The following is a 24,126-nucleotide window of genomic DNA, read 5'->3' as shown; positions in this document are numbered from 1 at the left end:
GATATCACGCCAGCACAAAATGACAATATAATCTTACAGCGATAACACGAGATATCAGTGACCAAATCAACACGTATTTCAGTTACATGTTTAGAGCTCTATGTAGGAAAGATAAACGAAGAACAAAAACCCGAGTTTTTCTTGGATAGTGTCAAAGTCGGAAACCCATCTTGGACATTTGCATAGGTAATGGGGAACCATTTTGCCATACCAAATCCCCGTGGACCCTTGCTGTTTTACCGCTAATGTAGGAGGAATTGAGCTAACATCGACAGTCAACAAGGCCATGTCTTGGAGGACCATGTTCCGGTATCAAGTGTTGCGCTACTCAACTATTGCTGAAAATTTAATGAATCGGTACTGGTATTAAATTCCTAATGACTGGTTCCATTCACTGCACATTCTGTTGTTAACCGCCTATCCTGCCACGCTAGGTATTAGCATGTGCCGTGATGTACAAAGAGGATGCTCGTCGTTCTAAACACTCGAGTAATCCAGAGATTGCAATCAAGACACGTGTCATTCCAGTGAAAAGCCTATCGATGTATCTGAATGATCCAACAAAGAATACTTAATGTACAGCACTGCTTCTGATTCCTTTCTTTATTTTAAACCAACAGGTATTATATGACCAGGGATCAGACATTTGTAAACAGACTTCCGATACAGAGTGCTGTGGCTATAACATTGGTTCTCTTATGGCTTCATTATACGGTTCAACAGAATTACGGGGTTCCTATATTGAATTATCCAGTCCAGTATCGGTTTTATCATTACACTTAGCTACTGATTAGCACACACCGTACCGTATATCACGAAAACAATCAGGCTGCGGATGGTTATGGAAATGCTCCGCAATCCACAGCAGTTAACAATACACCGATAGGACGATAGGCTGTGTATGTGTGAAAAAAGACCCCTGGCAATACTCACTTTGTCCGAGATGGCCCGAGTAGAGAAATCACGGATGGTAATTACCTTAACGAAACCGCGAATTGCTACCATTTTTATTCTATTTGTTTACATTAGTATTCTACTCTGTATGGTCGAGTGATCTCTCGTCTTGTGCTTTTAAAATAGCTTCCAGGTTTTTGTTTGCCCGATAAATCTGCGAAAATTAGGGATAGAGACACTAATGGCTAGATGAGGTGGCCACAGTATTAGCAACGTGTAATAACATAGACTAAGCTTGAACAGATGCAGTGTACAAATACTTTAGCAGTGAGAAATATAAGCACGTCATGACGGTCGAAGTCGACACAAAAACACTGGAATCTAGAATACTCTATGGCAAAAGGACGTGGCTAAGATTCCAATGACAAAAAAAAAGAAAATACAAAATCGTACAGGAGCAAGGAAAGGATATGCCCGCTGTATCGCTGCATGACGCGAGAAGCGAATAATTGTGAGGTTCTCCTGCAAGATCGGCATGGTGTCTCCTCTTTATAGAGCAATGGAGAACTCAATAATAAGAAATAATGTGTCCCACTGCAAGTTGATTGAAGGAAGCAACTTAAAGCGAAGCCCCTGCAAAAAGGCTGTCTGCTTAGGAGGCATTGGAGGCACTGACTTGATATGTTGCCCTAATCGCCTGCCCTGCAGATAGGGCGTAAGACTTGTGGTGCCCCTATTACACGATCGTAAAAGGCGACTTAATTTAGGATCCTGTCTTTTCTATTATTTTTTAAAATAAATTTCTTTTCCCTAATTGGCTCCCCTGAAAATGCTTCACTTTTAGTCTTTAGCGAACGTTCGTCGCTGAGGAAGGCTTTGGGTTTTAGTCGTGACATACCAAAATCCGTGAAAATAATGGTTGCTCCCCCTGTTAACGCCCAGCCTTTTTGGGGGTATTGTGATTACACAATGTCCTGCTAAAACGAAACTCAAAAATATAGACTTTACTTTTTTGGTGTATCCATACACCATTGCTTGACAGACCGCGATACATGCAACAATGATTTCTGTTTTAACAGAGGTATATGTAATTATAAAACCAATTATACTGCACATAGTATTAATTTAGGACATGTGTTTCCATTGTGTCATTGTCAAGCAACATTAATGTGTAAAAGAAATGTTTCTAAAATCCAGAACAAATCATCCAACTCAATCAGAATGATAACGAGCAACCTTGAACATTTCAAATTGAAGGACAATTGTGCTATTATCTCCATAGCAATATTTCAATTAAAACAAATATAACTATGAACTACGACAGTTGTGCCGAACATTGACACAGACTGTTAAATCAAAAGAAGAGAAACAGTGATGCGAATTTTAAGAAAATATCAAGGTCGCTTATGACTCACGGATCAATATTGGAACGCGTTACCTTTCGCGACGTCATGGTATGGTTATGGTATGGTTAAACTAGCCGACTAAAACTTGTATCAAAATGGCAGTTCAATTAAACTATCACGTGACCTATGAGACTCAGTCACATGTTAAATACCGAGTTTGTGTAGAAAATGGGTAATACTTCACGTAAAATACGGACTTGGTCAACCGGCTCTGTGTTGTCTGCTAATGGTTTGAGTTGTATTGTTTTACTTCCTGTCAAAAGCTTTGGCCATTTAAGGACGACATCCCCATAAGATATACAGGTGTATAGGGTGTAGTGTGTGTGTGTGTTTTAGTGTTCGTCTCCTTGTGAAAGTGCAAAACTGATATCGATTTTAAAGTGCTATTTCAATGAAGCACACTGCGAAAGACATCCTGCAGGACACCTCACCCAGTCAGAACCATTCGCCCCACTCCAAAAATGCTAAGCGTTAAGGACTCACACAACTAAATCAGCCAATCAGCTGGTGTTTCACCCGAACCAAGTCCCTGAGGAAAATGTGTTTCTTAGGTTTATAGCTGTTTTCCTGAGTAAATAACATATGAAATGGGTACTTTCTATATACGAGAATAAAGTGTAGGGTCTTGAGGTTTGGAAAATCAAAAATATACACTCCTACTGAAAATAGAATGGCGTAGGATTCGAGGTGTAAAAAGGCGGGAATTCCCCAGGTGGGGGTTCCCCAGTGTACTGTTAATGTCAGGGTTACTGTCTTTCGAGTACCCGTGTGCTCTAATATGCCATTAAACCTATACAATAACAACATTTATCCGATAGAAAAAACTTCAAACTTTAATTTGATATAAATTTCACATCATTTGAACTTCAAACGAGCGAATAAAGGGATGGGGTCACTAGTAATAACATATAGTAAATTATTTAGTTGTGTGAGTCCTTTAAGCAGGGGTAGCAACTACCATTTTCAGAGACTGTGGTATATCTGGTATAGTAGGGGACAGAACCCAAAGCCTTCCGCACAGAGAAAGAATCCAGAGCGTACGTAAAAGAAGACAGAACCCAAAGCCTTCCTTATAGGGACGAATGCTTTACTATACCTCCGTTAAAGGCCAAACGTGAGACAGTGTCAAGGGATATATTAGGAAGAAGAAAACGTTGTTTAAAAAGAAGCTATAACATCTTAAAATTTAGTCACCTTTTACGATCATGTAATAGGGGCAGCATGCATAATTCGTACGCCCTACCTGCAGGGTCTGGGATGCCAAGCTGATTATTGTACACTTGGAATATTGCTGGGGTCTAGAAATAGGACTCCTTGCTCAATAGTGAGGCACCCCGGATATTGGTAGGCGACTATAAGAACATCCAGATTAGAGGTAATTGATGGCAGATAAACCAAGCTGGTGATGGCTGGTATAATTGGACAATCAGATTTAGTGGTGGCTAACTAGGCACGATAAACAGATTTCTGGAATTGTGGTGACGGGATTATCCAGACTAGTTAGTTAAACAACCAGATAAGTAGTAAATAGAAAGTGGGTCTACTATTATGGATGACAGCACTGAAAAGTTAGACAGTTTGATTATTGACGACTGAAATCAAGATTGAATAATGAGATAGACAGATAGGTGGCGATTGGATGAACAAAGCTGGAGTGTGATTACAATAGATATTTAGACAGCTAGACACTAAATATCAAATGATGGCATGACAATTGACATCTCTGAAAGCGAGTTGGCAGACTTTAACACGCCAATATTAGATGTCGACGTTTATTACCGGGATTCAAGTGTAACAGTTCTTCCGGCGTGATTTCCCGTGGATTTTTCCATTTCCAGTTTTAAAGTTGTTATTGAGATATAACAAAATAATAAGAAAAGATACCAAGTTAACAAAGGCAATACGACGTCAACATTCTTCTCGTTTGGAACTCTACGTATAAGTCAGTATATAACAGCTTCATATAACACTATGCTAGTATCATGAGTGTCTAATTACTAATAACATCTTACACAAATTTTCAGTTGAGATATATAGATTAAGTCTAATTGCGATAGCTAAACTTCTCGTAGATCGAGTACGGAGACCCAATCGACACCCTCACAGACTGTGTCACCGGTCAGAGAGACAAGGCGACCTTGGCTTACCTTCAGTGGAGGTGACGTTCCTAGGAGAACGGCAGATAACGACCGTCACATTTGGACACGATTGATTAGTAAAGCACATCATTGGATGTACATACGTCAGTTGTACCTTCAATCGCCATCATGCTAATATATACAACGTATGCTGCTCACTGAATGTACATCCACCTCCGAAAAATCAATTATAACGGCCAAGTAAAGAGACGTTCGGCGCCTGGCCTCTATTGCTGAATGTAAGACTATGGCTCGTGCTCAGTACCTATATACGACATACTCACACCAAAAAGGTGGCAAGGCCTTGTGTCGTGCTGTGTGGATTCCGCTCGTGGTTCACTCGGGTGACAAAGATGAGCTCGAGCACGTCACGCTCTGTCGGTGTATCATCAGTTCGACATTTAGCAGGCGACAATGGTTATACATCTGTTACATGTTCGATTCAACACATTAAACGGAAAATATACATAAATGCTACAATTTACCGAGTTTAACTTTTTGTTTGCATATCTGTTATGATCGACATCGTGTACATACTGTATACAGCGATGTTTCACTGTGTATATACCGATATATATTAAATATGTATTTCTTATGGACAATAAACAGGAAAGAAAGATTAATGTCTGTTGAATTATACATTACTCCTTAATGCTACTACAACATTCTACTGTATTTTGTTTTTACTCGTCATTTTCAGTCGTGTATGTTTACTGACATTACTCTACTGTTGACGTTAATATAACGACAAGGATATTAATTTAACGATGTGGGACCTGACGGAATTACTCTACTGTTGATGTCAATATCACGACATTGAACTGACGTCATTGTGCACCTCTTGCGGCCAAAACCACATAATTGATGTCATCATATACCTACTGTTAATGTCCTGTATTATTTACTTAACATATATACGAACACCTGTCATATATCATTAATTACATAATGGTTTTTTTTTTTTTTTTCGTTTACGAACATATAAGTGGGTCGTCTGTATAGCTGTCTGTCGCTTTATATATTGACATGTATGAAATATAATACCATACATCATACATATCGATAGCATGGTATTTCTCTTAAATATCTCATTCAACAGTATTATCTAAAGAGCTGTAAACAATCGAATGTTGATATTTTACGGATAAACTAAGCCACTGTCGTCGTGTTTGTAGTTGTTAGTCTGGTTGTCTTGGCATTGCACGTCACAAGACACCACATTAACTGAAGGATAGTGGTCACTGATTGGATTTGAGGAAGACTAACACAGCATGACATAATATCTAATATAATGATAGAATAATGCAATTGTATGGCTCTTAATGGATTAACGGGATGTGACATTGGCCAGTGTAGTCGGAAATACTGTAAACGGAGAGTGGTATATCGGTAATGTCATAGGTGTAACACGCGTTATACATGGTTGTTAACGGTCATTTCAAGGACTAATGTGATAGCTAAGTAATGTTATAGTGATAAGGATAGTGATAGGGAAAAGGTACCAGACTGACGTTTTTGTTGACCTATTGGCTTAATTTTACATCTTTGATTCCGGCCTGATCGTGTGATGTTAAATCATGGTAATAGTATGTTAGTTCTAAGCATGCTTTTTGTGCTGTTTAGGTGGTAACCGAAAGATTTTCCTGAAATGCATCACTCCATCCCTCTGATACTCTCTCTACATATTATATTAGTTTTAGCTATCAACGAACTTTCTCATGCCAAAATATTTAGGAGCTGGTATATTTACTCACAATAACAAGATAATCTATGTTGTCTATTTTAATTTTATACGTTTGTATGTAATGTCTGAAATAGAGTGTTTCTGGTCTAAGTACGTATTCGTACCTCGGAATGCCATATGTATGTAACATAGCATTACGACAATCCTTTGAGGAGGTATAGGCCACGGATCTCCCGGATTAATACCTTAGACTGATTATATCCGTATGCCAAATTAAACAAATTGAGTGATATTTGGAACCTATGCGCGATTATCTGACAACACAGATGTGGATCACTATGAGGGGAAAAAACGTTGAAAAATTGCCCATCTGTAAACCTCTATGAGAAGTAGGATCAAAACCTGATGAACCGTTCCAAGATAAATTCTTACCTTAGGTACAAAAAGAGTATAGTGTTTATGTGTTAACACCTATCGTTTAAATCTTAATACGTTTTGTGTAAATATAAAAAATGCCAACAGGTAATACGTTTCAATAATGCCCTGTTGAGGTATTACAGCTTTGTGATAACAAAGTGTCGACGCCATGTGCATATATCCAGACATAGTATGAACACATCTGTATATATATATGTTTATAGACATAAATAAATACACTCATGTTATGATACAGTGATGTGTAAACATTGTGTATGTATCCGAACATGAAAGCAGAAAAAAACATGTATATTTCAAAAAGGAGAATAGATGATCTAACCAATCACCGGTCTGCAGAATACAAATCCATGATCGTCGTTAAGTTGTTAATTACTTTGAATAAGGAACCCGTGAAAAGTCGAGCAAAATTATTTTATATAACACAGGTTGAATAAATATCTCATCAAAAAGTCACTGTGGTACCATGCTTCTGGCGGAGAAAAACAACATAATTTCATCAAACGACACACAACTGGAACGTATTTTCCCATTTCAGAGGAAGACCAGAATCTGAGAGAATATCTCAACCCATACCGTATTCTCTTAAAACAGATGATTTAAGGAACGGCGCTTAATTTACATAGTTCTTCATAGAAACTAGGGCATGTATTAATTACATAAAGATCAATTACATCATACGACAGAACAAAATCGCAGAAAGTATGGAAAGCTTACAACTCAGAACATCATATAAGATGTATAATTGATGAATTGAGTTATCTGCTTGCAATGCAACGATAACACAGATATATTGATCATGCACACTTTTACATATAAGATGTTGTTTAAAAATGCATTCCATTGTTAATGAGATGATTGGTTATCAAGTTAACAAAGATAACAATCGTCGTGAAGGCTCGTGCCACACGAGCTACTCGGTACTTTATCAATTATGACATCAAATATTTGCTGATGATTCGTACCAGCAAATCCTCATCGTACCCCATATTCTAGTGCCAGCTTAATTTTTACCTTGATATTCGTCCATGTAATTATACCAACGATGAAACGTTTTTGGCCTCAAACAAAAAACTAATCGCACGAAGGCTATATAAACGTCATACTTTGATAGGCAAAGTCTGAAGGTGGGATGCTTTGGAGTTATTGCAGATTGAGCTGGGATCACATGGAGTCATTGAGCAATGATAACGATATCTGTGAGCATTTCTACTATTCCATGAAGTTGTTTTCAAAGTGAATTCCATGCGCTATTCCTTATATTCGTAGCATGGCTTAGGTACAAGGAACCACTGAGTCCAATCTAGACATTACCACCTCGCAGTTTACATTAATAACACTACAGCGCTGGATAAATCAACATGAAAGTAGGAAATCATGACAAGCCCTGTCTGACGTTGGCGATGAGAAAATGTTTCAACCTTTGAAACATTTTATTTTACCGCGGCCATGGCTGCCGACTTTGTAATCAACTTGATTAGGATTATATAGGTAATCGTTTCAATATTTCAAGTGAATATTCACAAAGCAAGTATACGAAAGCGGGACATGAACTTCGAAAACTGGTGAAGATGGGATGTAATTAGGAATTGAACGTTAACGATGATAAAATTAACAAGTTTTTCATCAAACAGTATTTATTAAGTGAACACTATCAAAGAACCATAATGTAGTAACTTCTCTTTAAAAGGTCAGTTCGGCTAGGTTTGGACAACAGTATTTCTCAGTTGGAATATCGCTCTGCGTTGATATTTCAACAAAATATTTTAACATTTGGATAATTTCATACTCAGCTTCAGAGCAAACTGCTGTCGAAAGACCTCGATTGATTAATTTACTATAAATGATAGTGCTGACAGAGTTGGGATGTTTTGAGAAATAAATGCGATGTGATATTACTTAACGTACTCGTAAAGTGGAGCAAATTATGTCACGACTGCTAACCCTCTTCCAGCTATCAAAATAAAACACCGTCTTTTAGCAAGATTTTGCTTGACCTATTAAGTTAGTATGTGTACCTAGGTGTTTATATTTTACATAAAGAAATTTGAAAGTAAAGTGAGGTATGTGTGATCCGTATTTGACAAAACAGAGCATTTATGTAGAACAACCACACCACTGAAAAACTATTACCTATAAGTCAATAAATGGACATCTTATAAAGACGTCATAACACATATAAATAGTGAAAAGATAACAAGTCTATTCCTACGTGATAAATCAAACTCTTCATTTCCAAATATTACGAAACATTTTTATTACTGATGTAGACATATATCACAGATTTGTTCGAGATGTGACGACGTGCATCCTTAGTGAACCCTAATGCTGTCATCAGTATCATTCTAGATTAACGTAACTCTACCATATCATTATATACCTTTCAATGTAGCTACACTGCTATAGAGACATTTCAGGATAACTACACTGTCATACTGACCATTCAGGATAACTACACAGGTATACTGACCATTCAGGATAACTACACTGTCATATTGACCATTCAGGATAACTACACTGTCATACTGACCATTCAGGATAACTACACTGTCGTACTGACCATTCAGGATAACTACACTGTCATACTGACCATTCAGGATAACTACACTGTCATATTGACCATTCTGGATAACTACACTGTCATACTGACCATTCGGAATAACTAGGTAACTTTAGGGTTCTGACATCCTTATGGATGTAACTATGCAGCAAAATATTGAGAAGGTAATTTATTTTATTTTGTTTTAGAATTGATTATGGCCTAGTTTGAGTTATTTAGGGCCACCCAAGACTAGAAAGAGTCATTCACAAAACTAAATATACAAATCAAATTCTTAAAATTATTATCACCATTCATCAAACTATACACTCATAACATCAAAAGGGTATTATGTATTGCTTGTAATCGAATTTGTGACGTAGATCATCGAAAATATATATGCCAGAACAATCTGCACATTCTATCCTGATGTGTAAAATTATAAACGGTTGACCACAAGCGTGACAAGGTTAATTCTCCTTTCTCGATAAACAGGCTGTGGTGGTGGAACAAACTTATGATTTATATTGTTTTATATAATTACGTCATTAACAAGTAAATCGGTTAAACTTCATTTGCGCCGGATCGGAAAATAATAAATATAGAAACTGTCTGCTAAAGTGGCAATTCAGCAATAAACCAATGCCCTTTTCACGATTTCCTTCTTGCCAACACTTACGGAAAAAATAGAATTAACGAATCTCGAATGTTTGAATAATAACGATCATACCAGTGTGATATATATCCATAAAATCTGGAGTAGACCATTCCACAGCGTACTTGCTGAACGCCTGTCACTCTGGAGAATTGTTTCCTGTTCCAGTATTCGGCATAGTTACTGTGTGTCTAGATGATATACTCGTATGTGGATGTGTGAGTGGTATAGTCATGCGTTTATTTATATCCCATATGCGAAGCAATAGTCGGTAACGATGACAACACAAAACATAAAACGACAATAAACAATTCCGTTGCGTGGATAACAAGTAGGGAGAATTAGACAAACATATAGTGTCACGCCCTATAAACTAGATATATGGCCGCGCCTTACACTATTAACAATAGTATTTATTATACCACGGGTCTTAGAGCATACAGCCGTGTTACCAAAACCATATATACTAGTTTAGGCGAATAAGTCTTTATTAGCGACGTTTTCCCCATACACATACAGTGGAAATCGAAATAATGCTACGTTCAGAAAATGAGAGCCGCCGTAGAAATAAAGGATGGTCGGGTGGCAGAGTGGTAATATACTTGGTTGTCACCTAGGCGACCGGGTGGTCGGGTGGCAGAGTGGTAATATACTTGGTTTTCACCTAGGCGACCGGGTGGTCGGGTGGCATAGTGGTAATATACTTGATTGTCACCTAGGCGACCGGGTGGTCGGGTGGCAGAGGTGGTAATATACTTGGTTTTTTTTTTATATTTCTTTTATTTTTTAAACATTTTGCATGATAAACATCAAACAGGTTACATTTCACAAGTACATTTATATAATTACTTGCTCACAAATTTTCTTCATTCTCTCATTTGAACAGTTTAACTGATAACACTAATACTTACGTTAGATCCAACCCACCTTACATTCACACTCGCATACAACATGAAGACATACAGAATCAGACAAAGCACAAAGAAACAGCAGAACAAAAATATAACACATATAAAAGAGCTATAGTAAAGAAAGAGACAGAAAAGAGGGGGGGGGGGGGGGGGGGGGGGGGGTTGATGGTGATGGAAAAGATAGAGAAGATAGGGAGATAGGGGGATATTAGGGTGAGAGGTGGTCAGACTTTTGGTTTATATATAAAAAATATTAAATTTAACGTTTTTGATCAGGCAAGTTCAACAAGTTTTAACCATTTTTTCCATTCATTATTTAAAACATTGAGGCACTGTTCACCTTTTCCCTGAGCAATATACTTTTGGACTTTGTAATAATCTTTTATCAAATTTACCAATGCCATAACATTTAATGATTTATGAGCGCACCTGGTTTGGTACAGGTATTGTTTAAAAATTAAAATAATTTCATTATCAACTTTATTATAAATGCCTTTATGTTCAAATAATCCAAAAATCATAGCTTGTTTATTAATTGCAAAAGGAATAGTAATGATCTCTAAAAGTGATTCAAAAGTGAACAAAAATTGTTGAACTTCATTACATTCCCATAAAATATGGGTGATTGTCTCCCTGTCACCATTACAGAATGTACAGTTAGGATTATTTGTTAGGCCAATCTTGTAAATAAAAGCATTAGTGGTTAATATGTGATGATTTATTCTAAACTGTAGCCATTGTAGTTTTGTATTTTTTGTTATTCTAAATGGGAGAGAGTATATCTTTTTCCATGCATCATTATTAAAATCAAATATATTTCCCCACTTATTTTGAGCTAATATACTTGGTTGCTACGTTCAGAAAATGAGAGCCGCCGTAGAAATAAAGGATGGTCGGGTGGCAGAGTGGTAATATACTTGGTTGTCACCTAGGCGACCGGGTGGTCGGGTGGCAGAGTGGTAATATACTTGGTTTTCACCTAGGCGACCGGGTGGTCGGGTGGCAGAGTGGTAATATACTTGGTTGTCACCTAGGCGACCGGGTGGTCGGGTGGCATAGTGGTAATATACTTGGTTGTCACCTAGGCGACCGGGTGGTCGGGTGGCAGAGTGGTAATATACTTGGTTGTCACCTAGGCGACCGGGTGGTCGGGTGGCAGAGTGGTAATATACTTGGTTGTCACCTAGGCGACCGGGAATACTGGGAAAAGGTATGATTTTTATGCAAAGTCTGCTATACTATTCAATAAAGGTGTTTGTATAAAAGCGCGGTACGTTGTCCCAAAAATCGTTTGTAGAAAGGGTTTGGAGATTATCCTATAAAGTTGTCTTGTTGATTTTATTCCCACACTATAGACCTCATGAAGAACTGGCATCTACTTCATCTCATTACACGGGTCTTTTTCCATTATCAACGTCACCATTTCGTCTTTTTATTCCAGTCTGAAATGACCCCAGGGACCGGTATCGTTGTCTGATAAAACGCAAGGGACCCCTTCAAATAGGCAGAAATAGCTGGGTATTATTGGATTGGCTAAAGAACTCATGCAGATCAATATGACTGACTGTGTTATATTCTCAGACAAGTGGTCAGTAAATAGATATGTGTTTGTGGAGTTGATGTTAATTAAATGGGACAAGGTCTCGATTAGCCAGACATACAAAACATAGGAAAGAAAACAATAACATCACCTCTGCATTAACAACTCTTAACCTTTTCCCCCCATCTCGTCTGTTCCTGGGAAATATACGGCAAAAAGCTGTTTTCATCAATTCACAAGAGACGCTGTAGACAAAATACAAAAAGACGAACTTCAAACAAATGTAGTCACTATCCTTTCCTGATGAAGACTATTTGTATTTTTAATGGGAACTGTTCACTTCCTGTTCCATATTTCGAATTGGTTTTATACATAAGTATCTACTATCCTAAACACTATGCGTTTTTTTCCTTTACTATTTCTCAAAAAAGAAACATTATCAGCCGGAAATGTAAATAATCGTGGTCGCGGTAGATCAGAACTCGTGATCATGGTGATTCAGAAATCGTGATCATGGTGATTCAGAAATCGTGATCATGGTCGATCAGAAATCGTGATCACAGTAGATCATAAATCGTGATCATGGTGGATCAGAAATCGTTTGTCGCTTTGAGATTGATATTGTTTAGAATACGTTGATTTAAATGTAGGCTGAAACGTCAACATATTAACATTGCAGACTGTGACATAATAATGAAGAACTATTGGCCAATAACAATAGTACACTGTGAAGCCAGACTGGGTAACTCAATTAGAGCAATGTTTGAAACCGGAAGTTAATAATTACAGCCATATAACCGGGAAGGTCATATAAGGAAATTAATTTGTCGGCTGTAATTGTCAAGAAAGTGCAGAAAAAAAGTATGTTAGCAATAAATACTATGCGCCGTTAGCTTAGAAATCGATTATGTTCTGGGCTGCCTCATGTTCTATTCCTTTCCTCCTCACATGTAGTAGTACAGCATTCAATGTGACAACTCCAGGTACATAATTACTTATACCATAGAACTTTACTTTATCACAGCGATTTGTCAAAATAAACAAATGTTTCAGCTTTTTTTCTCTTTACAATTTACATGTATTTCGAAAATGAAGCAAAAAATCACATATAAAGATAATAGTGTGCCCGATTTTTACGCATACTGAAACGTACTGTGGTGACCGTGTAACTGATAACATTAAATGTGTTGTGACCGTGTAACCGTTTACACTACACGTGTTGTGACCGTGTAACTGATTACACTACACGTGTTTTGACCGTGTAACCGTTTACACTACACGTGTTGTGACCGTGTAACCGTTTACACTACACGTGTTGTGACCGTGTAACCGTTTACACTACACGTGTTGTGACCGTGTAACTGATTACACTACACGTGTTGTGACCGTGTAACCGTTTACACTACACGTGTTGTGACCGTGTAACCGTTTACACTACACGTGTTGTGACCGTGTAACCGATTACACTACACGTGTTGTGACCGTGTAACTGATTACATTAAACGTATTGTGACCGTGTAACTGATTACACTACACGTGTTGTGACCGTGTAACTGATTACACTACATGTGTTGTGACCGTGTAACTGATTACACTACACGTGTTTTGACCGTGTAACCGATTACACTAAACGTAGTGTGACCATGTAACTGATTACATTCAACGTGATGTGGCCGTGTAACGGATTACATTAAACGTATTGTTACCATTCAACTGATTACATTAAACGTGCTGTGGCCGTGTAACGGATTACGTTAAACGTGCTGTAACGAACGTCATTCCATTATACAGTTTCAGTGTTGATATTCTGAACGAAAGTAATGAACGTTTTGAGCAAAACCATATTTTAAGACAAGACTTTTCCCATCGGGAACGGGCATTGTGTTGTCCTCATAATACAACGATTCTAAAATTGTCTTCTAGCAACATGGGCGGTAACACTAGCAGCATGGGTGGTAACACTACTATAACACATAGAATTCCATGAATACCGACTACTCGCAGTAAGTTAATATGTAAATCTGACGAAGTATAACGAGAGTTGATGTTAATGATATATATGTATACTCGCACTACTGTTTAATGTACGAAACAAACGTAACTGCTATAGAGTTTCTAATTTACTAACCGTGTACATAGAAATGTTTCAAAATATATAATTTCTGTCTCACGATATGATCGGCTTTGTACTTAAAGCAGAATATGTAAATGTCACAAATTTTAATCATTACTCATACTACCGTGACATACCGTCTATGATATGAATTTGATGTCGCGTGATTGAAAATAGCGTTCTCTGACGTATCCAGTATTAGTCGTGTACGTGTACGTGTACGGTATTGGCCATGCTAATATGATACCAACTGTCCCGTTCTCGCTGTAAACACAGCCGCTCGATAAAATAATGACTGTGTTGATAAATAAATACCAAATTCAGGACTAATGCTAGACATTGCTACGCCATGGAAGAAGATATAAATTACTTGTAGAATACAACTCAAACTAATTCACACTCTGTACGGTAACTGATTTTATCAAACGGCGTCAATTATTGGTCTTGACATTCATCGTTTCTCTCAACAAACTGGTTTGTACAATCAACAAAAAAAAACAAAAAAACTTGTGTGTCAATTAGTAATTTCGACAAGAAATTCACACCTGGAAAACGACATTGTATGTTATCGGCAAATGCGTTTTCTTTTACTGTGAGATAGAAACATGGTGATTCGCTAGAACTCATAACTGTTTATGTATTATGTGTATTCATATAGTGTCAATTCAATTCCGATACTCATATTATCTTGATTCAAACCAGGCAGCGTTATGTTTGATCTTTTTAATAGACTAACCAGTACCGAACACCACTTTACTATGATAATATGTGGTTTTGACGGCCTGTTTTTGTGTGACATTTCACTCACTAACATTTAACCCTGCTGTAACTAATCCACAACGCAGAAAGTGCACATCCTGGGGATGCCTTCCATTCAAATAAGGTTGAGGTGAGATACGGCCACAGCAAATAAATAGCGTCCTTCCCTTACATGATGCCAGAAAATTGAGATTGAAGGGAGCGTGTACAAATTTGTTATTAAAACACGTTCAAGCCATATCGCTGATTTTTGCCCGATGTGTCGCATCAGATAATACTACGTCAATACTACATACTAGCTACATCATTCGCTCAGATGCAAGCACTGTTGACAGTCGGGTTTGTTGTTATGAGCACGTATACAATAGCGATACGTTAGACTCAACACAGACAAATATCATTAAAACCATGTAACATGTTCTCGATAAGCCACCAACTGGACTCTCATTCCTCTAACTCTCCTCTCCTTATATTTCAGTTAATCATTTCTGCCTCATATTAGTCTAAACGTAAAATCAATGCTTGCAACATATCTTACCTATTTTTACAACGAACTCAAAGTGGATTCGAAGGCAAACGCTCGTTTTTCATGTGATAACCTTAAGAGGCCGCAGATACCCAATCCTTATACCATCAATCAAAAGAGAAAAACACAAGACCACAGAGACAATCCTTATACCGTAAATCAAAACAACTCGGCAACAGTAAACAAAGTCAAATCGATCAAAAGACAGCTAAAGCACTTAGCCCGAAAGAAATCCTTTTCGTAATTTCCTGTTAATAGTTTTACTTTTTTCAAATATCAAGTCATTCCATGGCGACATAATATACAACGGTATAACATTGCTCGTACAATCATTCCAGACATACGAGCACATGTTTGTATCGCTGGCGACTCTATATAATGTAAAAGCTTGTATAACAAGGTCAAAAACGTAGTAACAGTGTGTAGAAGCTAGTAACTCAACAACAGTGACCCTTGGTACAATGTCGTTAATTTGCAGTTAAACTAGTTTCCGTTTAAGCATGTTACATAAGGAACAATTTGTTTGTTTGTTTGTTTGTTTTTGTTTAACGTTCTATTAACAGCCAGGGTCATTTAAGGACGTGCCAGGTTTTGGAGGTGGAGGAAAGCCGGAGTACCCGGAGAAAAACCACCGGCCTACGGTCAGTACCTGGCAACTGCCCCACGTAGGTTTCGAACTCGCAACCCAGAGGTGGAGGGCTAGTGTTAAAGTGTCGGGACACCTTAACCACTCGGCCACCGCGGCCCCTAAGGAACAAACATTGATTGGTTATGATAAGGTTTATAATTAGCAAAATACAACAAATGTATAAAAGAACAAAAGCAAAACAACAAAAGTCGCAATGACAATAACAGGAAGCAAGGGAATGTCAAAGTAATGAAGCATCGAGACAATATACAACGTAAAAATGGAGGTGCCTTGAATGCTCCAAAAAGGTACTTTCTGACCAAATATAATACCCGTTGTAATATCTAGTGTACTATAAGATTAATGAATCATAAGTCAAATGTAAAAAAGGAAGAGAAACAAAAGCTGAACATAAATATTATCATCAACTAAAATCAGCGAAGATTTTATGAAATTGAATACAATGAAATGAGTGGAACATACAAGAGCAAAGTCCCAACAGAATTAAATTAACTGTTCATTGTGCTTATACGCAAAATCCCAAATGCTACATTTGTAACATACATGTAAGATACAACGTTCTTTCCACTGGGAATATCAATTGTCACAGCATCTGCTACGTTTGTTTCCGATTACACCAGATATACATTTAATCAGTTTTTGGACATTTTTGGTAAACGTTCCTACTTTAGGTAATAACATATATTCAATTATATGGCTATTTTGCTCCAACCGACGATAAGCAAACATTTATATATCCTTTCAGAGTTTATTCCAGACTACTGCAGAATAAGCGTATCGGTTGGTACTGGGTGTAATAAGCGTTATACTATTCATTAATTGGACTGGTCAAATACAGAATACTGAACATAGCGGAGATTTGCTAATCAGTGATTTGTCTAGATGTGCTGTACTCAACAAAATTGCAAGTAATACAGAGGACTGAATTCAATCAAGTAATACAGAGGACTGAATTCAACCAAGTAATACAGAGGACTGAATTCAGCCAAGTAATACAGAGGACTGAATTCAACCAAGTAATACAGAGGACTGAATTCAACCAAGTAATACAGAGGACTGAATTCAACCAAGTAATACAGAGGACTGAATTCAATCAAGTAATACAGAGGACTGAATTCAACCAAGTAATACAGAGGACTGAATTCAACCAAGTAATACAGAGGACTGAATTCAACCAAGTAATACGGAGGACTGAATTCAACCAAGAAATACAGAGGACTGAATTCAACCAAGTAATACAGAGGACTGAATTCAACCAAGTTATACAGAGGACTGAATTCAATCAAGTAATACAGAGGACTGAATTCAACCAAGTAATACAGAGGACTGAATTCAACCAAGTAATACGGAGGACTGAATTCAACCAAGTAATACAGAGGACTGAATTCAAAAATGTAATACAGCAGACTGAGTTCAACGGACACAGCAGGCTGAATTCAATGTACACAGCAGGCTTAATTCAATGTACACAGCAGGCTGAATTCAATGTACACAGCAGGCTGAATTCAATGTACACAGCAGGCTGAATTCAACAAAACAATATAGCAGACTGAATTCAACAAAGTAGCACAGCAGACTGAATTCAAAAATGGAATACAGCAGACTGAATTCAAAGGACACAACAGGCTGAATTCAACAAAACAATAAAACTGACTGAATTCAACAACACAATACAGCATACTGAATTCAAAGGACACAGCAGGCTGAATTCAACAAAACAATACAGAAGACTGAATATTACAAAGTAGTACCGCAGGCTGAATTCAACAAAGTAGTAAATATAGCAGACTGAATTCAATAAAGTAATACATTAGACTGAATTCAAAAAATTATACAGCAGACTGAATTCAACAAAGTAATACTGAAGACAAAATTCAATAAAGCAGTACTGCAGACTGAATTCATCAAAATGTAGCCACCATGGTCTTCGTTTAAAGTTAAACACACGGAAGTAAAGCGACAACAGAACCGAAGTAGTGTAGGGGTTTGGTACTTACATATTTGTCTCGGTGATTCCTGTTTTATCGGTGTTAGCACTTAACAAGAGGTCCATGGGCCTAACGTTTACCTGATTTTGAAATATTTCATGTAATTTTACCTTTTTTGGCCCCGCGCAAAAGCCCAGGGTCTCAGTCAGGACGACCATTTGTATCCTATCAAGCTTCCATCCCACGCTGGTAATGTTAGCAAACTGAGAATGAATTCGTATAGAAATCAAAAGAAATGATAGTCAAGAATGCGATTTCTCTATATAACCTTTAGTTAGGTTTACCCCCTTCCCAAGGAGGGAACGTGAGACCCAGGGTCATGCAATTCCCAATAGTATAGTACGATTCTTGCATATCTGGGAATGGAGAAGAAATTTATTTTTAATAATACTTCGAATGTATTAATATTAATATAATATTAAAACATAATTCACAGGTTTGGTTGACATCTGTCCCATGAAAGCTCCAGGCAAAATTTCATTAAGTTTGGTTCAGCGGTTTTGGAGAAGAAGTAAAAAAAAACATGTATTGTTTACGGACGGAACACGTGTAGCCAAGTTACTCTGGTAGCATAGCGGTAGCGTGTTTTTCTGAGTAGACGTATTAACATCATCAATGCTCATATCTTTGGAAAATCATTCAAGAGTATCGCCAACAGTCTATTATAATCTAACCTATGAAGAATAGTATCGTCTATAACAGTAAATCCTCTGTATCCATCAACAATATCCAATAGAAAGCTCCTATTATTTTCCAGAATACTTAATGATGTAGCCAGAAACCCTTTGCATATGAAATGTCAACAATGACACCCGCCTATACTTTGTATCAGTGTTGTTTGATACGAAATCGTCAAAAAGCATGAGCTCATCATCACTTTAACAGCGTCAGATAACATGAAACCATCAAGTTTCTAGCGTCAGACAACATCAGTTTACCAAACTACCATCATTTCCCATGATAATTTTCATTAAATTCATCGATAAGTTGACATTTTGTACTTACTGGTGTCGGGTGTCTGTTTAACAATAAAGAATAAATAGCATTTGTACATAATATCATTGTATGTGATGTCCGTAATGTCACCTTTGTTTTATAATCGTGCAATGGTAGACAAAATGTGACAATTTTAATAAGAAGTTTGTCTACTTTTGTAAAACGAAAACAGTGTAATTTTGTTTGTTCAAAATGCTAAATAAATCTCTACATAATCTACGGGCAAAGATCGTAAAGTCAAGTAGACAGAAGCGGGAACTGCTGTGTCGATATTGTGTATAACAATCCCTCGAGATATACTAGAACGGAATGCATTTCATCACCACATTAGAACTATATCGCTGGAATCCTTACGTGTATAGACTGTTAACACCCATCGTACGGTACCAAGTCATACACTCGAAGAAGGAAGCCAAACCACATTTAATGGCATGTCACATTGGGACATTATATGGCCAAACGGCATGCTATATCTGAGCCTGCTTGTTCAAAGTTTGTTTGCTAAAAGTCATTAACTGCAGCCTTTAAACAGTATTCTCACGGTTTTCTTTTACATTTTGCTCGCAAATATGTTTTGGTAAATCACTACTGAATTAGAATTATTTGTTTTCCCCTTCGATGAGTTCTCCGTTAGTTACACATACCGAGGGACACGGTACGTGTTTCTAAATTCTCCATTACTTATACATACCGAGGGACACGGTACATGTTTCTAAATTCTCCATTACTTATACATACCGAGGGACACGGTACGTGTTTATAAGTTCTCCATTACTTATACATACCGAGGGACACGGTTCGTGTTTATAAATTCTCCATTATTCTACATACCGAGGGACACGGTACGTGTTTATAAAAGGTATGTGATCGATGATGTGTCTTTAAGACTACTGGTGTTATAGTACAAATCCTATCTTCTGGTGTTATAGTACAAATCCTATCTACTGGTGTTATAGTACAAATCCTATCTACTGGTGTTATAGTACAAATCCTATCTACTGATGTTATAGTACAAATCCTATCTACTGGTGTTATAGTACAAATCCTATCTACTGGTGTTATAGTACAAATCCTATCTACTGGTGTTATAGTACAAATCCTATCTACTGGTGTTATAGTACAAATCCTATCTACTGGTGTAATAGTACACATCCTATCTACTGGTGTTATAGTACAAATCCTATCTACTGGTGTTATAGTACAAATCCTATCGAGGCCAGCCCTATAACTTTACAGCTACATTGTACAATGCGCTTATAATTGCTTTACATCGCTTGACATAATATGGTCTTACCAATGAAGAAACGTGTTAAAGCATATGACTGTTTTCCCACTATTTAATTGATGTAACCTAGCTTCATGACGTCAATGCAATTTTAATTAGATTGTACCTTGCTAAAATGGAGAAAAAAAGGTATCTAAAAATCATATAAGCTGAACATTCATATAAAATTCTCTATATATTTACATGTTTTTTGAAAGTGAACGTTTTAGTATAAGGTGTTTATGTATTTTATGTGGCCAGACTTGACATAAACCAGACATTCGCCATTTTGCCAGCAGTTCAGGTTAAACTCCGACACGAAATACTTTCTTTCTACTGTTATTAACAAAGATTACACACCTAATATATTGGAGGCGCAATGGAGAGAACTAATCGATTTAGCCGGCTGATGAGTAAGCTGAAAAGAGCGAGAGGAGACAGGTCTTCCAAATATATAATACGCCAACTCGCGGATTTTGTCACAAATATATTTCACTCCATGTAAATGTTGTACCATATCTGGCATTTACCTACCCCTAGCAATTACACTACACAGTTTCCCAGAAAATATTTTTAAAAAAACTTGTTTTGAGGTTAAAGTTCCAGGTGCTGGTGTTTCGTATAATGGACTACCCTGATCGATGTCTACAGAGTTCCATTAATCTTGTTGTTATTTACACACCTTAAAGCATACGAATGAACATGTTTGTGATTATGTGGTAAGAGCGACTATATGCTTCCTTGTTAGTGGTACTGTTTGCCACTTGCGTTGTCCACGTATAAGAAATAAAATAAATAAATAAACAAAAGTAAAATGTTGCCGATTATAAATGTTTTTTTTATTCTTTAATCTAAAACAATGGCATAAAATAGAGAGAAAAAAGGGCTGGCTTAACGCACAAATAGTCAATACAAAACGGGTGAATCGAATTCAGATTCAAGTGTATCATACAGGTTTATCGATGTAAAGAACCCTTACTGCTAATAACTGACAAAGCACACGGACACACGTCATCAGTCTGTCGGGAACTCCATTTCATCTCCTAAGCTAAAACGGAAAACTATTTGTAAAACAGGAAAAGTTGCGTTTTTATTTGTAATTATTGGTGAAATTTTGTTTGTAATGTTCATGCCGAAATAAGCCATAAAGTCAGGGTTATGTTGTTAGGGTTGTCAAATGGCGTGCCAATTAATAACTTAATATGTTTTTTGTACGATAGTTCTATTGTTATTGTATGTTCTGTGAACCATAGTTCTATTGTGATTGTGCGTTTTGTACGAAAGTTCTATTGTGATTGTACGTTTTTTGTACCATAGTTACCTTGCGATTGTACGTTTTTACACGATAAAACAATGTCGACACACCGCTCGGCGTACTAATTTCCGGCAGTTCATGTGACTTAAGCTTCTTTTGTTTCAGTTTTTGACCTCCTCGAAATATCAAGTAAGGAGAATTGATGTTTTCAAAATACAAAATCGTTAACGAGGACTGATTATTGGATGCCAAACAAATCTGCTGTTTAAGGTATGAAACAATATTCGGCAGGTATTCCAGTGTTTCCGGAGAATTTCTGTTGTACGAGATATAGAGTTGGAGTAAATACATCTTATTTTGTTATGGTTTCTAGACTATACTTTAAATATTGCAAGGACACACGTGGAATGTATCGTTAAAACATTCTTCCAAAAAGATATTCCACAATATAATCATATGTGTGGGAGATTGTACGGGAGTGGACTAGTTGTTAAATGGACCTATTTAAAAGTAGCTACTGATCAGCCAATGAGCCGTAATTGTCTTACAAATGATATCCTCCATGATGCAGATTGCAATTGTTTTCTTTTGTCGATTTATTGATCATATAATTGTTTTCTTCTGTTGATTGATTGATCTTTTTTTTAAAATTGTTTTGCTGTTAAACAACTGTATGTGTAGACGAATATATGGTACCATATATCTGTTGGTGTACGTGATTGTAGGTGGCGATGCTGTTGGACAATTGACAAATGGACGTTTTATGGATCTGGGTCATACGTATGTACATGTCAATCAGCATTTTATGCTGAAGTCCATTACCTAATCAACCATCACTTAGTCAGAGTAAAAGGAGTCGGATATCCCAAACATACTGTCATTTTTTTTTTCATTTTGACATTATATTGTTTATCAAAATTTTGTCATCATTGCCTCTCCGAAATCCGTCTACATTTCAAGATTTTGTGGAACACCTTGAAATAGTATAGTGAAGAACAACATCGTACCGGGACAGCCGTTCCACAAGCCCTAACTAAATCAATAAACGCAATTTCTGTATCCTAGTGTATGCTGAATATATTTTCATATAGATAACAAAAGTTATCAATCGATAGTTCACCTTGTTTCATTTTTTATATAAATAACTATGGTTATCAGCCGATATTTTACCTTGTTTCATTTTTATATGGATAACTATAGTTATCAGCCGATATTTTACCTCGTTTCATTTTTATATGGATAACTATGGTTATCAGCCGATATTTTACTTTGTTTCATTTTTATATGGATAACTATAGTAATCAGCCGATATTTTACCTTGTTTCATTTTTATATAAACAACTATGGTAATCAGCCGATATTTTACCTTGTTTCATTTTTTATATGGATAACTATAGTTATCAGCCGATATTTTACCTTGTTTCATTTTTATATAAATAACTATGGTAATCAGCCGATATTTTACCTTGTTTCATTTTTATATAAACAACTATGGTAATCAGCCGATATTTTACTTTGTTTCAACTTTGGTCCATTGTATAGATATATCTTTTGTTTTGAATGAATATCAGCACAAGATATGATATCCGGATCCGCTTTCTAACTGTCTGGTACAAATTGGTACATGTTAAATTATTCATACATAAAGAACTATATAAGATATTCATCCCGTTTTCAACCTACCAGTGGTGAATACTCTGTAAGAGAAGCTTTATACAGACCACGATGTGACACAAATCAATGCGAGAAGCGACCCATCAACTCTTGTTGATCCCTGTTCAAAAGACCAGGAAGTGATATTAAGTTAACACGTTCTTACCAACTGTGGTTTTGACGTTTTCAGAAATAATATCATCCTCTTGCATCCGTCGACAACATATATTCTGAGATTATGAAGGTGATGTGCGACGTTGAACGATTTGTTGGAGAGTCATACCACAGCTAGTAGATAATGTCTCTGACGAGTATATGTTATTGTTGAAGTAGGTTATCCTTGTCAAAACATGACTTTGGTCTCCAGCAAACGATCTTTAAATCTCTGCTTACAAAGAAAGTGAATTTCCCTAAGCTTTCTCAAAACGGGGAATTATATGGAGTGTAGATACAAAAGAAAGCCTGTTTCGCGATCATTCAGAGATCTGATTCAAATTATGATTAATAATTTGATATATTGATAAGTCCCTCAGCCGTCTTAATTCGAACCGGGACGTACAAATTAACGATGCAATGGTAACACCACTTTCGTCAGCTTGAAAGCAGTGTAACTTGGAACACAAAAATCGATATGTCATGATATTGTAAATTTTTGACAAACATATCACATACTTGTTCATATATATACAATTTTAACTTAAAATCTGTTATAAAAGTTCCT

General features: G+C 36.8%; 1 protein-coding gene across 2 annotated transcripts in view; it reads right to left on the bottom strand.

Moving 5' to 3' along the window:
• LOC117328139 (glutamate receptor ionotropic, kainate 2-like) overlaps positions 1-24,126 on the bottom strand; it is a 100,787-nt gene that overhangs the window by 64,484 nt on the left and 12,177 nt on the right. Inside the window, exon 1 of one of the 2 annotated variants that reach the window (XM_033885530.1) lies at positions 4,448-4,634. The exons of the other annotated variant lie outside the window; for it this stretch is intronic. The gene's annotated coding sequence lies outside the window, so the exon portion shown is untranslated. Of the gene's footprint in view, positions 1-4,447; positions 4,635-24,126 lie in introns of those variants that run through there. 2 annotated transcript variants of the gene reach the window in all.

The sequence above is a fragment of the Pecten maximus genome, chromosome 5 (assembly GCF_902652985.1).
Source record: "Pecten maximus chromosome 5, xPecMax1.1, whole genome shotgun sequence".
NCBI classification, from domain to species: domain Eukaryota; kingdom Metazoa; phylum Mollusca; class Bivalvia; order Pectinida; family Pectinidae; genus Pecten; species Pecten maximus.
This window is presented reverse-complemented; position numbering and strand designations above follow the sequence as displayed.